This window comes from Neofelis nebulosa, chromosome 17 (assembly GCF_028018385.1).
Source record: "Neofelis nebulosa isolate mNeoNeb1 chromosome 17, mNeoNeb1.pri, whole genome shotgun sequence".
In the NCBI taxonomy this organism is placed as follows: domain Eukaryota; kingdom Metazoa; phylum Chordata; class Mammalia; order Carnivora; family Felidae; genus Neofelis; species Neofelis nebulosa.
The window spans coordinates 8,334,910-8,348,125 of record NC_080798.1 but is presented as its reverse complement, the minus strand read 5'-3'; the positions used below and the strand labels follow the sequence as shown (position 1 = coordinate 8,348,125).

Here is a 13,216-nt window from a genome sequence, read left to right as displayed (position 1 = left end):
GTCTGTGTGTCTTTCTTTTGGGGAGAGGGCAGTCTTAGGCCAAAGAACGATGACGTAGATACAACAGATAATCCTTATTACACACACACACTTGGCTCATGGCCAAGGCCCAGATGGGATCATTGAACTGGTCAAGACTCAAGGCCCACTTCTTTTTAATTAGTTAACTTGTTATTTTAGTTATTTTTAATTTTTTTAAGTTTATTTATTTTTGAAAGAGACAGACACAGAGACGGCGCTGGGTGAAGGACAGAGAGGGAGAGGAAGAAATCCAAGCAGGCTCCCTGCTGTCGACGTAGAGCCCAACGCGGAGCTCGAACTCACGAAACTGTGAGATCTTGACCTGAGCGGAAACCAAGCATCAGATGCTCAGCCAACTCAGCCACCCAGGAGCCCCCAAGACCCACTTTTAGATCCAGACCACTTACTACTTGTGTAGACAGAGGATGCCAGCTCCTTGTGGTTCTTGTCACACACACCAAAGGGGACGACACGGAAACAAGAGGGGGGCTGCAGCAAGGGAGATGGGGCACCCGTGCCGAGGAGCCCGCTGATGAAAGCCCCCCAGGGGAAGTTGGGAAGTAGGTGAGAATACGGCCTGGAAGCTATAACGAAGATGGTCCCCAACATCTCTTTGTGGAGGGTTTACTATGCATCCAGCGCTATTTGAAGCTGTGATTATCTCAGCGGTCACAAGAGGATGGGGCTGTTAGATTTTGGATGAAGAACCTTAAGCACGCGCTCCACCTGTGGGGTCTCTGCCAGCCACCAATTGGGACAGGAAGGGCTGGGCACGCAGTGTGAACAAAGTCAAGTTCTCTGCCACCACGAAACCTACATTCTGGCCAGGGAGACGAGTTATGTAACTTGACGAAGTGTATCAGTTATACTTTGGGCGGGGGGGGGGGGGGGGGGGGAGGGGGAGGAGGGGGGGGGATGATGCCTGGGTGGCTCAGTCAGTTAAACCCTGGTCTCGGATCAGGTCCTGATCTTCTGGTTTCATGAGTTCAAGCTCCATGTCAGGCTCTGGGCTGGCAGCACAGAGCCTGCTTGGTATTCTCTCTCTCTCTCTCTCTCTCTCTCACCCTCTCCGCCACCCCCCCCCTTCTCCCACTTGCTCTGTGTTGGACTCAAAATAAATGTATCTACTTAAAGTTTAAACAAATAAACGCTTTGGGCTGCAACTAACAGCAGACCCAATCCAGCATGCAAATAAAAGGTTAATTTTTCTCCTAGAAGTCTAGAGGGAGAGGGCTACTGGCATTGTTCAGAGGTTCAGAGGCTGTTGTTGCTGAGGCCTGTCTGATTCGGTTTTTTCCTCATGGTCACAAGATGGAGGCCACAGCTCCAGGCATTGTGTATGAGTTCGAGGCAGGAGGTCAAAACTTTCTTAGCTTGGTAGATATCTGCCTGCATCTCCTTGTCTGGACCTACGTTACGTGGATATTTCCATAATTCAGTCTTAAAAAGGAGGTGAATTCTGACAGCCGCTACAACATGGATAAGTCTTGAGGACATTATGCTAAGTGAAATAAGCCAGTCACAAAAAGAAAATTAGTGTATGATTCTGCGTGTATTATATACCATTCCATGCCCTAAAGTTTTATGCCAAAGGATCATATGGTAATTGCATTTTTTTTTTTTTTTGGTAATTTCATTTTTAATTTTCTTGGGAAATGCCTAACATCCACAGCAGCCGTACCATTTTTCGTTCCCGCAAACAGTACACAAAGTTTCCAATTTCTCCACGTCCTTGCCAATATTTATTTTGTGTGTTTTTAATAGTGGCCATCCTGATGGTTGTGAGATGTATGCCTAAAATTCTTTTTTTTTCTTTTTTAAATGTTTATTTTTGAGAGAGAGAAAGAGCACGAGTGGGAGTGGGGGAGCAAAGAGAGAGGGAGACACAGAATCGGAAGCAGGCTCCAGGCTCCGAGCTGTCAGCACAGAGCCCCACGCAGGGCTCAAGCCCGTGAACTGCGAGATCATGACCTGAGCCGAAGTTGGACGTTTAACCAACTGAGCCACCCAGGCGCCCGAGATACATGCCTAAAATTCTTAATTCAAAAAAAAATCAAGGGGTGTTTTTAAATATATTTTTAATTAAGATACTGATTTGAGGGGCACCTGGCTGGCTGAGTTGATAGAATACCTGACTCCTAATCTCAGGGTCATGAGTTCAAGTCTCATGTTGGGTGTGGAGCCTACTTTAAAAAAAAAAAAAAAAAAAAAAAAGACATTGATTTCATTTACTAAAGACCAAATAACAGACGTTTTAATAAGATAGAAGATGGGTTAAAAAATGTTTTTAATGTTTATTTGTTTTTGACAGAAAGAGCATGAGTGGGGGAGGGGCAGAGAGGGAGGGAGACCCAGAATCCGAAGCAGGCTCCAGGTTCCGAGCTGTCAGCACAGAACATGATGCGGGGCTTGAGCTCACGAACCGTGAGATCATGACCTGAACTGAAGTTAGGCGCTCAACCGACTGAGCCACCCAGGCACCCCTCCTGGAGGCCTTTTTGTAACACAGATTGCTGGATCCTAAACCCCAGAGTTTCTGATTCAGTAGGTCTTGGATGGAGCCTGAGAATTTTCCTTTCTCACAAAATCCCAGGGGACCGAGCTGCTGCTGCTCATCTGGGGACCACACCTGGGGAACCGTTATTCCAAGGAGTTTCCTTCCTGGGGCACCCGGGTGGCTTAGTCAGTTAAACGTCCAACTCTAGGTTTCGGCTCAGGTCATGATCTCATGGTTTCAGGGTTTGAGCCCCACATCGGGCTCTGCGCTGGCAGTGTGGAGCCTGCTTGGGATTCTCTGTCTCCCTCTCTCTCTACCCTTCCCCCACTCGCTCTGTCTCTCTCAAAATAGATAAAACTTTAAAAAAAATTAAAAATAAGGTGTTTCCTTGTTCAACCCAGTTGAAGGGAAGTCACCACCACCACGACCTCGTTACTGCAAGCAGGAAGGGGGACAGGGATATTGGAGAGCATGTCGCTTCTTAAGGACAAGAGCTGGGCATTTTCTACATCTTTTCTGTGCCTTTCCTTTGAGCGGAATTTAGTCACATGGTCAAGCTTACCTGCAAGGGAGCCTGGGAAATGTAGTCTCTAGATGGGTGGCCATTTTCCCAGCGGGAACCTAGGTGGTCCTATTACTATAATAAGAAGAGAAAAATCGATGTTAGGGACTATGGTCAATAAGATAAAACTCGAAAGCTCAGCAAGGGTCAGTCAGGAATGCAGGGGTTTCTAGTTCAGCGGTGTTGTCTGGTGGCCTCGGGATCCCCAAGACCCTTTCAGGGGATTTGCATGGTTACAGTTCTTTTCATAATAATACCAAAATGTTATTTGCCTCCGCCCCCCACCAAAATTTGGAGTTTTCTTGAGGTTATGTGATGTGTGATGACATCAATGGTCTGACAGCTGGTGCAATATGTGCTTGTGTATTCCTGTGATTTAAAAGTTTTGCAGTTTGGGGGCGCCCGGGTGGCTCAGTTAAGCCTCCGACTTCACTCAGGTCGTGCTCTCACTGTTTGTGAGTCCGAGCCCTGCATCGGGCCCCGTGCTGACGGCTCAGAGCCTGGAGCCTGCTTCCAATTCTGTGTCTCCCTCTCTCTCTGCCCCCTCACCTGCTCACATTCTGTCTGTCCCTCTCTCAAAATTAAATAAACTTTGGGAAAAAAAAATTTAAAAAGTTTTGCACTTTTAATTGCTAAAATTGTAAAGATGGGTAGATACAACCCATGTAAACAAAAGTTCTTTGTGGCCGCTGATATTTATTTACGAGTACAAAGGGGTCCTGAGACCAAAAAGTTTGAGAACTCCTGTATTAGTATTTAGTTCCGCTTAAATTCAAATCTGGAGATTTGGGGCCATCCAAGCGTTGTGAGTTGGGGCTGAAATCTCACCTGAGGGCTGGCCAGTCCTTAGAGCTTCTCAGAGTCAGCTTTTCTCCTTCTCCATCTTTACTTAAGACAGTGCTGAAGTCTAGCTGAGCCTTGTGCATCTGGAAGACAGCTATGGTTAAGAAATCCTCCCTCGGCTTTTGCGTTCCAGGAACTGGCTTATTGCAAAGAAGCCATCTTCCCCATGATTTAGATAAGAAGACCCACCCCCAGCCCCCACCGATGACCCCCTTGTTAACCTAAGACAGGGCCATGCACAGCCCCTTCAAATTCCCCACCCCTTTTTCGGGGGGTGGGGATGGGACCCATAAACGATTAGCTGAACTGTTTTGTCCCCACTGATCCATCAGAACAAAATGTTTGTTAACCGAACCTCGGTTAAGCCGCGCCTCCCCCCTGCCCCGCACCCCAGAATCTGGAACTGTAGTTCATTCTCAACCTGAACTCTCCTCCACCTTGTAATAATCCTTGCTAATAAAGTTTCTCCTGACCAGGTCTGAATTTTGTTTTATTAAACACTTTTATAATTTTTTAAAACTTTATTTTGAGAGAGTGAGAGTGGGGGAGGGGCAGAGAGAGAGAGAGAGAGAGAGAGGCAGAGACAGAGGATCCCAAGCAGACTCCTCACCGTCAGCACAGAGCCCGATGCAAGGCTCAAAATCACGAACCACGAAATGGTGACCTGAGCCGAAACCAAGAGTCGACGCTTAGCCGACTGAGCCACCCAGGCGCCCCTAAAACTGATCATTTGAAAGTGAACAATTCACTGGTGTTTGGTACATTCACAATGTTGTGCAACCACCCCCTCTACCTAGTTCCAGAACACTCCCATCACTCCATGCCCATTAGGCAGTTACTTCACATTCCCCTCACCCCATTTTTTAAAATGTTTATTTTTGTGAGAGAGAGAGAGCGTAGAGAGAAAAGGGGACAGAGGATCTGAAGCAGCTGCCTGCACGCTCTCTCTCAAAATAAATAAGCTCAAAAAAAAAAAAAAAGGAAAAATAGGAAGCGCTCCTGACCGATGGTTGCTACCTGGCAGGAAAAGTGCAAATGTCGAGGCCTAAGTTCAAGTTCACCTAGCATTTCAGTGCTAACTCCTGTCTTGGGTTCCCGCCCCATGGACTTTGGCCTGGACGGTCCCTGACTACGGCTGCCCAGAAGATGATGTTCATATTTTACTTGTCGCCTCTACATCTATTTAAGTGGGTTTGTTTGCACGATGGAGAATAAACACAGACTCTTTATCTCCACCTCAGACTCATTTTGTGACATAATGAATTTTAGGCCTGCTTTGCCACGCCTTTAATTTCCATCGTACATTAGAGGAAAACAGGAGGCCAGGGCAGCTCAATCGTGTTGGCTGAAATGGAGAAAGGACTAAATTAAGCTTTGCTCAACAGTAAAATTAGGAGCATTTAGTGGTTTTTCTCCTGGAGAAGTGAGGCAGAAGCTAGCAGTCCACCGCTGTGTGGACTGAACAAGTGTCTTCACCTCCCCGAACCCAGGTTCCTTGTCTGGAAGTCAGGGGATAGCAGGCAGGGACCCTAGAGGCGGCGTGACATGGAGGGAGATCACCCTGGGTTTGGAGGGAGTCCGGCCTGGGTGCTCACCTTTGCTCCATCGTAATCTTTCTTTGCGAGCTGGGGGAGGGGGGGGGGAGGGGGGAGGAGAATGGCGCAGCAGGGCGCCCGTTATAGAGTCAAGGAATCAATTTATTTTAATTTATTTAAAAAAATTTTTTTTTAAACATTTATTTATTTTTGAGACAGAGAGAGACAGAGCATGAGCAGGGGAGGGTCAGAGAGAGAGGGAGACACAGAATCGGAAACAGGCTCCAGGCTCTGAGCGGTCAGCACAGAGCACGACGCGGGGCTCGAACTCACAGACCGTGAGATCCTGACCTGAGCTGAAGTCGGCCGCTCAACCGACTGAGCCACCCAGGTGCCCCAAGGAATCAATTTAAAGGATTCTGACCAGCGTTGAAAGACAGGAACAGTATAAAAAAATCATGCCGTACAGGGTGGCATTTCCCAAAACTATGGTGATGTGAGACGATTTCTTGCTGTGCATCACGGTCAGAAAGGTCTGGAAGCCAATAGACGGTCCCCAGCTTCACACAGCTTTCCGGACCACCGCCGGGAACGTTCTGAGAGCCTCGCCCAGAGCGAACCCCCGTCTCTCGGCGGCGCTGCGTTGGCGGGACTCCGCCACCAGGTGGCGCCCGTGTCCCGCCGCGAGAGGGCTCGGCTCGGTCCGACCTTCCAGGCCCGGGTTTCCTTCTGGTCCAGCGTCGCCCAGAGGATCCGTTCGCTGGGACTGGAGGCCCCGCCACGAAGACAGCTCCCGGAGCAGAGCGCGGTGGGGAGGCTTGGGAGGCCGGCAAGGGATGCGGCCATCCTGAGCCCCACCCCTCCTTTCTTATTCCGCAGTGTTCAGCCGATGCCTCTCTCTGTGCCCCAGACGGGGTCGCTGCTCCCAGAGCTCGCATCCCGGTGGGGAGGACAGACAAGAAGCCACAGTCACGACCCCGCCACCACGGGGACGCCTCCCCGCCTAGGGCTTAAGGGGCTGGCGTAGTATACAGGACAGCCCGGGTGGAATCCCACCCTGCCCCCAGCTGGCCGTGTTATTTTGGGGAGCTTGCTTAGCCTCTCCGTGCCTCAGTTTCCAATGCTATAAAATGGGAAAATAGCACCCACTGCACAGGGTTGTCGTGAGCATTAAACGAGTTGATATCTGCAAAGCATTCAGCGGGGGCCTGGTATGATTGTTAAATCAACGGATACAAATTCCCATTTTACAGGAGAGAAAACTGAGGACCAGAGCAGGGTAGTGGATCGTCAAAGCCACATTTCTACCCTCTAGGAGGATCTCTGAATAGAGTCCAGTGATTCTGATTCCCAGCCCAGAGGCTTTTCCTCTGCATCACGCTTGTAGGAGTGAGCACAGCTCCCTTTGCATTGGTGGAGGGCAGGGAAAGCCCAGCGTGAAATCCTCAGGCGAGAACCAGGGCCCATCCAGACACCAGTCAGGGGTGGAGTCCGGGCTGGACCTAGAGTGAGACCCTGTGTCTGGGTCAGTGGAATAATTAGACAAGTAAATAAATCATTTTCCTCTTTTTTTTTTTTTTGAAGTATATTTACTTTGAGAAAGCGGGGAGGCGGAGGAGCAGAGAGAGGGAGAGAGAGAGAGAGTCCCAAGCGGACTCCACACTGTTAGCACAGAGCCTGAGGCAGGGCTTGAACTCACGAACCCAACCGTGAGATCATGACCTGAGCCGAAATCCAGGGTCAGATGCTTAACTGACTGAGGCACCCAGGCGCCCCTAAATCATTTTCATGTTATGAACTGCATCCTGGTTGCAACAAGAACGTGGAAGGAAACTGAAGTGAGCTGGCCGATAGCAGTCGTGGAGAGGTACCAGCTCTTCGGTGCTGAACTTGATGGATTTTGAAGGTCGGGCGTTGAGATTCCCGGCTTCAGAATCTCTTCCCTCAAGAGAAGGGATCTAACGAGGCCAGAGCGCATGGGTCAGCTGCATTAACAGGTGTCCCAGGTGCCCTATCATCTGTGTCTCCTGCTCTGTGCTCTCACCCTGAACGGTCAGGGTGACGCCACGACACCCCATGGGGTTCCCTGTGGCCATGCGACCAAGTGTACTGGGTTGGAGAGCGTTTCCCCCTCTCCTCCCAAATTCATGTCCTTCTCGAACCTCAGGATGTGACCTTATTTGGAAATAGAGTCATTGCAGATGTAATCGTTAAGATGAGTCCCCCCCACACCCCCCGGCACCTGGGTGGCTCAGTCGATTGAGTGTCTGACTTTGGCTCAGGCCATGATCTCACGGTTCATGAGTTCGAGCCCCCGTCAGGCTCTGTGCTGATGGCGCAGAGCCTGCTTCCGATTCTCTTTTTCTCCCTCTGCCCCTCCCCCCCTAAAAAAAAAAAACCAGACATTTTAAAAAATGAAAAAAAAAAAAAGGTGAGGTCCTATCACAGGAGGGTGAGTGATTAACCCAACACGACCGGTGTATTTATAGGAAGAAAAAGAAACACAGAGACAGACATGCAGGGAGGCACGTCGTTCAAAGACAGTCAGAAATGAAGTGATGATGTCACGAGCCTGGGATTGCTGGCAACCACCAGAAACTGGAAGAACCTTCCCTAGAGGCTTCAGAGAGAACACAGCCCAGTCCATACCATGATTTCAGACTTCTAGCTCCCAGAGCTCCCAGAGAGAATAAATTTCTGTTATTTTAAGCCCCACAGTTTGCAGTGCTTTGCAAGAATTTGTAAGAATAGGGGCACCTGGGTGGCTCAGTCAGTTGAGCATTTGACTCTTGATTTTGGTTCAGGTCATGATGCCAGAGTCCTGGGATCGAGTCCTGCGTCAGGCTCTGCACTGAGAATGGATCCTGCTTAAGATTCTCTCCCCTACTGCCCCTCTCCCCTGCTTGGGCTGTCTCTCCTTCTCTCTCTCTCTCTCCTCTCAAAAAAAAAAAAAAAACCAAAAACCAAAACAAAACCAAAAAAAACCCGGAATTTGTAAGAACATAGATGTGCTGAGAAAGAAAATGAGCCCTTTTAAAACTTTTTTTTAATGTTTTTTTTTAATTTTTGAGACAGAGAGAGAGAGAGTGAGAGAGAGAGAGTGAGCTGGGCAGGGGCCGAGAGAGAGGGAGACCGAGAACCCAAAGCAGTCTCCAGGCTCCCAGCTGTCAGCACAGAGCCCGATGTGGGGCTCAAACTCACAAACCATGAGAGCATAACCTGGGCCGAAGCCAGACGCTTAACTGACTGAGCCACCCAGGCACCCCCAGAATGAGCTCTCGATATCCTGGCTGGGCTGGGCTGTTCTCTCGCGGGACAGAAACAAGCCCGCAAAACATAAACATCAGTCAAGGTCACTCTTTGGCCTTAATAAGGTAAGACAAAAAACAAGTCCATTTCATAATTTTCTCTAAGTGCTGATGACAAAGAAGGTCACAATGCAAACCTTGAAGGTACTGAATATCTCTCTCTCCTGACTTATAGGAGTGATCTCTGCTTCTTCAGTGGAATCACTTCTTACTGTCTCTGGCTGGCAAGGATGGACTGTCCAGGAAGAAGAGGGGCTATTTCATAGCCCCCGGGAAATCAGGCCATGTTGTTGGAGAACAGATAACTCATCCTACCTCCTTTCCTGTTTTATTTTTTTTATTTAATTTTTTAAATGTTTATTTATTTTTGAGAGACAGAGAGAGACAGAGCCTGAGCAGGGGAGGGGCAGAGAGAGAGGAAGACACAGAATCTGAAACAGGCTCCAGGCTCTGAGCTGTCAGCACAAAGCCCGATGCGGGGCTCGAACTCACGGACCGCGAGACCATGACCCGAGCGGAAGTCAGACGCCCAACCAACTGAGCCACCCAGGCACCCCTCCTTCCTTGTTTTATTTATTCATTTTTTAAAAGTTTATTTATTTTTGAGAAAGAGAGAGCAGAGGAGGGAAAGAGAGAGGGAGAGAGAGAATCCCAAGCAGGCTCTGTGTTGTCAGCATGGAGCCTGACGCTGGGCTGAATCCAATGAACCGTGAGGTCGTGACCTGAGCCGAAATCAAGAGTTGGACGCTTAACCCGCTGGGCCACCCAGGAGCCCCGCCCCTACAAACATTCCTATAAGAGGAGATTGGAAACAATCTCCAAAGCAAAGGGAGATCGAACACAGAAGAAAAGCAGCTCAAGGCAGATTAAGAGGGAGAAGTTGCCGCACCCCTGGCTTTGACGATGGAGGAAGGGGCCGCGAGGCACAGAACGCAGTTCTAGAAGCTAGGAAAGGCCAGGAGGTGGATCCTCCCCTGGAGCCTCTCAAGGGAGCAGGGGTTAAACTTACATTTAGTGGCTCAGACAAAACGAATGCATTCGCTTACAGTTCTGCAGTCCAAAGGTCCCAACTGAGTCTCACGAGGCTGAAATCAAGGTGTCGCCAAGGGTTGGTTCTTTCTGGACGTTCTAGGGGGAGAATCTGTTCCTTGCTTCTTGAGGTTCCCGGTGGTCGCCAGCACTTCTGGACCGATGGCGTCACTACAGTCTCTTTTGTCATCACATCCCCTCCTATCCCGTCTGTAGTCACATCTCCCTCTGCGTCCTTCTTACAGACTTGTGATTACACTTAGGCTACACCTGGATAACCTCTCCGTCCCGAGATCTTTAACCTTATGACACCTGCAAAGTCCCCTTTGCCCTGCAAGCTCACACATTTGCAGGCTCTAGGGATTAGCACGTGGACATCTTTGGGGGCCACCATTCTGTTACATACTCTGCCTTCTTGAATCCTCCCCCTGGAATGTGGCGTTTTCTCTGATTTTCTGTCTGGGGGAGGAGAAAGAAAGAAACGCCCTCTCAGCCCCACCCCCTCGCCACCCACTCCATCTCTCCCTGGGCATTGTCACATTTTCTAGTCTTAGAGGTCCCGCCTCTGCCCCTGGTCTGAGCCCCTCCCTGCCCTCAGCCCCAGGGAGCTCAGCCGAGACCCTGGGAGGAGTCTGGGGAGGTCCCGACTGACTCTGCACCTGCAAATCTCTAGCTTATGTACCGGAGCTCAACAGGTGAATTCACCTGCATGCCCAGAACTCACCTGGGGCAGCCCCAGGACTCCAGGGTTCAAGGTCTGTGAGCGGCTCAGGATTCAGCCCTCCCTGGCCCAGCTCGGGCTCACAGGCACGTTACCGTTGGTAACACAGATCAGGCACAGAGATACCCCTTTTAAGAGGAAGAAATGAGTCTCGCTGTGCAGAACGAGTCGGGGGTGGGGGGCAGCCACTTCTGGGTCTTCTCTAATGAGTGATCAGGCTCTGGAGGTCCACTCAGTATTTTCATTATTATAACCACAAATTTCCTGCTTTTTAAAAAGATATTTATTTATTTTGGGGAGAGTGCAAGTGGGGGAGGGGCAAGAGGGACAGAGAATCCAAAGTGGGCTCTGTGCTCACACGCTGACAGTGGTGAGCCCGACGTGGGGCTCGAACTCACAAACTGCGAGATCGGGACCTGAGCCCAAGTCGAACGCTCAACTGCCCGAGCCACCCAGGAGCCCCAATTTTCCTGCTTTTAAACATTTCATTTATTAAAAAAAATTTTTTTTTTAAGTTTATTCAATTTTGAGAGAGACACAGCGTGAGCAGGGGAGGGGCAGAGACACATAAATCCAAATCGGGCTCCAGGCTCTGCAGCACAGAGCCCGACGCGGGGCTCGAACCTACGAACCGCGAGATCATGACCTGAGCGCAAGTCGGACCCTTATGATCCAGATACCTAACATGGTATCCAAGGTGTATAAAGTCTCTCTCAATATTAACTTCTGAGGCTGGTTTCAAATACCTAGCGTGTGAACATATAGACACACACACACACACACACACACACACACACACAGGTATCCTCACCCCATATGGACATGAGTACAAAACACACACTCAGAGACACAGACGTGCGCACCCACGGACAGACACACAGATACGGACACATACACGTCCAGATAAAACAAACACACAAGACTGACGCGTACGTACACGCACGCACACACATTTGGGTGTTATTCATTGTGCGTCCGGCAGACTCTGTGCCCTGTTATTTGTCTCAGGAAGGGTGGCCTCTGTATCCAGGCAACGGGACTCGTTGTTAGGCCAAGGAGACCCAGAAGCAACGAATGATGCCTTCTGGGGAAGAGAAGGAATTAGGGTTTCTCTCTTCCACTGGACACGGCCTGGCATTGGGTGACTCCTAGGTCCTAAGCACCCATACCGGGTCAATGCCATGGGGTCCCTGGTCCCTGGGATCCTGCCAGGGGCTCCCCGCTTCACCCTCATTCTTTCTGCTTGCCTATTGTTAAAGTAAGGAATTGCTTACTTGATTTGAAAGGAGGGAAGTCTGAGGGGCCCATCTTGCAATTCTGCAGAAATCGAAAAACTGGCTCAGACCAGGACAAGGCAGAGTGACTGAGTCGGAGACGGCGGGCGGTCCTCTGTCCCCTCTCCACGGGGCCTGCCCCGGAGACCCCTTCGGGGCTGCTGTCCGTGGGACCCAGGCCGGGCTGTGGACAATACGGTAACAATGGCAATTGGAGCGATGGGCAAGGAACACAGTGACCTTGGGTCTACGTGCCAGGGGGTGGGGACATGCTCTGCTGACACCGTGCGGCGTCCCTGTGGTACGTCCTGGGACCATTTAAAGCGACAAGTCGCCTCCTGTTTGAGAGACAAGTGGTTAAGGAGTTAAGTGAGGGCCTGGTTACAGATGAAAAGGAACTGATGCTTTCTCTGTGCGGTTTCGGATTGTGCACATCCCGTTTCCTTTTCTGTATTTCCGATGAACTCGGTGGTTTTCCGGTTTCCCACGTAGGCGAGCTCGGGGCTGGGGCTCGCTGCGAGCAGAGCGCAGCATGGCCACGAGGGGGCGCCCCGCGCGCGCGCGCCGAGCCGTGGTCTGCGGACGGATAGACCCGGGCCGCGGGGCGCCGCCCCTGCCTGGCTTCCTGCACCCGCGTCTGAGGAGGGAGACAGATGTTCCGGGGGTCCCTAGGACCACCCTGCAGCTTGATGAGTCACTAGAAAGACCTGAAGAACGCAGGGAAACTGTTGTATGCATGGTGTATGTATGTATGTATTTAAATATTTTGTTTTTAAGTGATCTCTGCCCCCCCGAAAGTGGGGCTCGAATTTACAGCCCTGAGATCAAGAGACACATGCTCTACCCACTGAGCCAGCCAGGCGCCCCTGTTGTACTCGTGGTTTTTAACAACGAAAGGTTACAGATTAAAATCTGCAGTGGTCGGGGCGCCTCACTGGCTTAGTTGGTAGAACGTGTGACTCTTAATCTCGGGGTTGTGAGTGTGAGCCCCACTTTAGGTGGGGGGCCTACTTAAAATAAGAATATAAAAATATATAAAAATATAGGGCATCTGCGGGGCTCAGTCGGTTGAGCGTCTGACCTCGGCTCAGGTCATGATCTCGCGGTTCACGAGTTCAAGCCCCGTGTCGGGCTCTGTGCTGACAGCTCAGAGCCCGGAGCCTGCTTCGGATTCTGTGTCTCCCTCTCTCCCTCTGCCCCTCCCTTGCTCGTGCTCTCTCTCTCTCTCTCTCAAAATAAATAAACGTTAAAGTATATATAAAATGAAATGAAATAAAATAAAATAAAGTAAAATAAAATAAAAATCTACAATGGGAAAGGTGCACCGGGCAGGGCCAGGAGAGACCTGGCTCCCGCTTCCTTCTCTCCTCTCCTCGTGGAGTCATATGGACAGCACTTAATTCTCCCAGTGCCGTGGCCTGAATTG

General features: G+C 50.2%; 1 long non-coding RNA gene across 2 annotated transcripts; it reads right to left on the bottom strand.

The window, feature by feature from the left end:
- Positions 1-9,151: 9,151 nt before the first annotated feature.
- On the bottom strand, positions 9,152-12,505 carry LOC131499631 (uncharacterized). 2 transcript variants are annotated; one of them, XR_009255987.1, is made up of 3 exons: positions 11,791-12,505; positions 10,520-10,783; positions 9,152-10,254 (listed from the first exon to the last, which is right to left on the bottom strand). It is a non-coding gene; the product is annotated as an uncharacterized LOC131499631 (long non-coding RNA). The 2 variants fall into 2 exon arrangements; XR_009255988.1 differs by having other exon boundaries at positions 10,520-10,780.
- Positions 12,506-13,216: the final 711 nt, after the last annotated feature.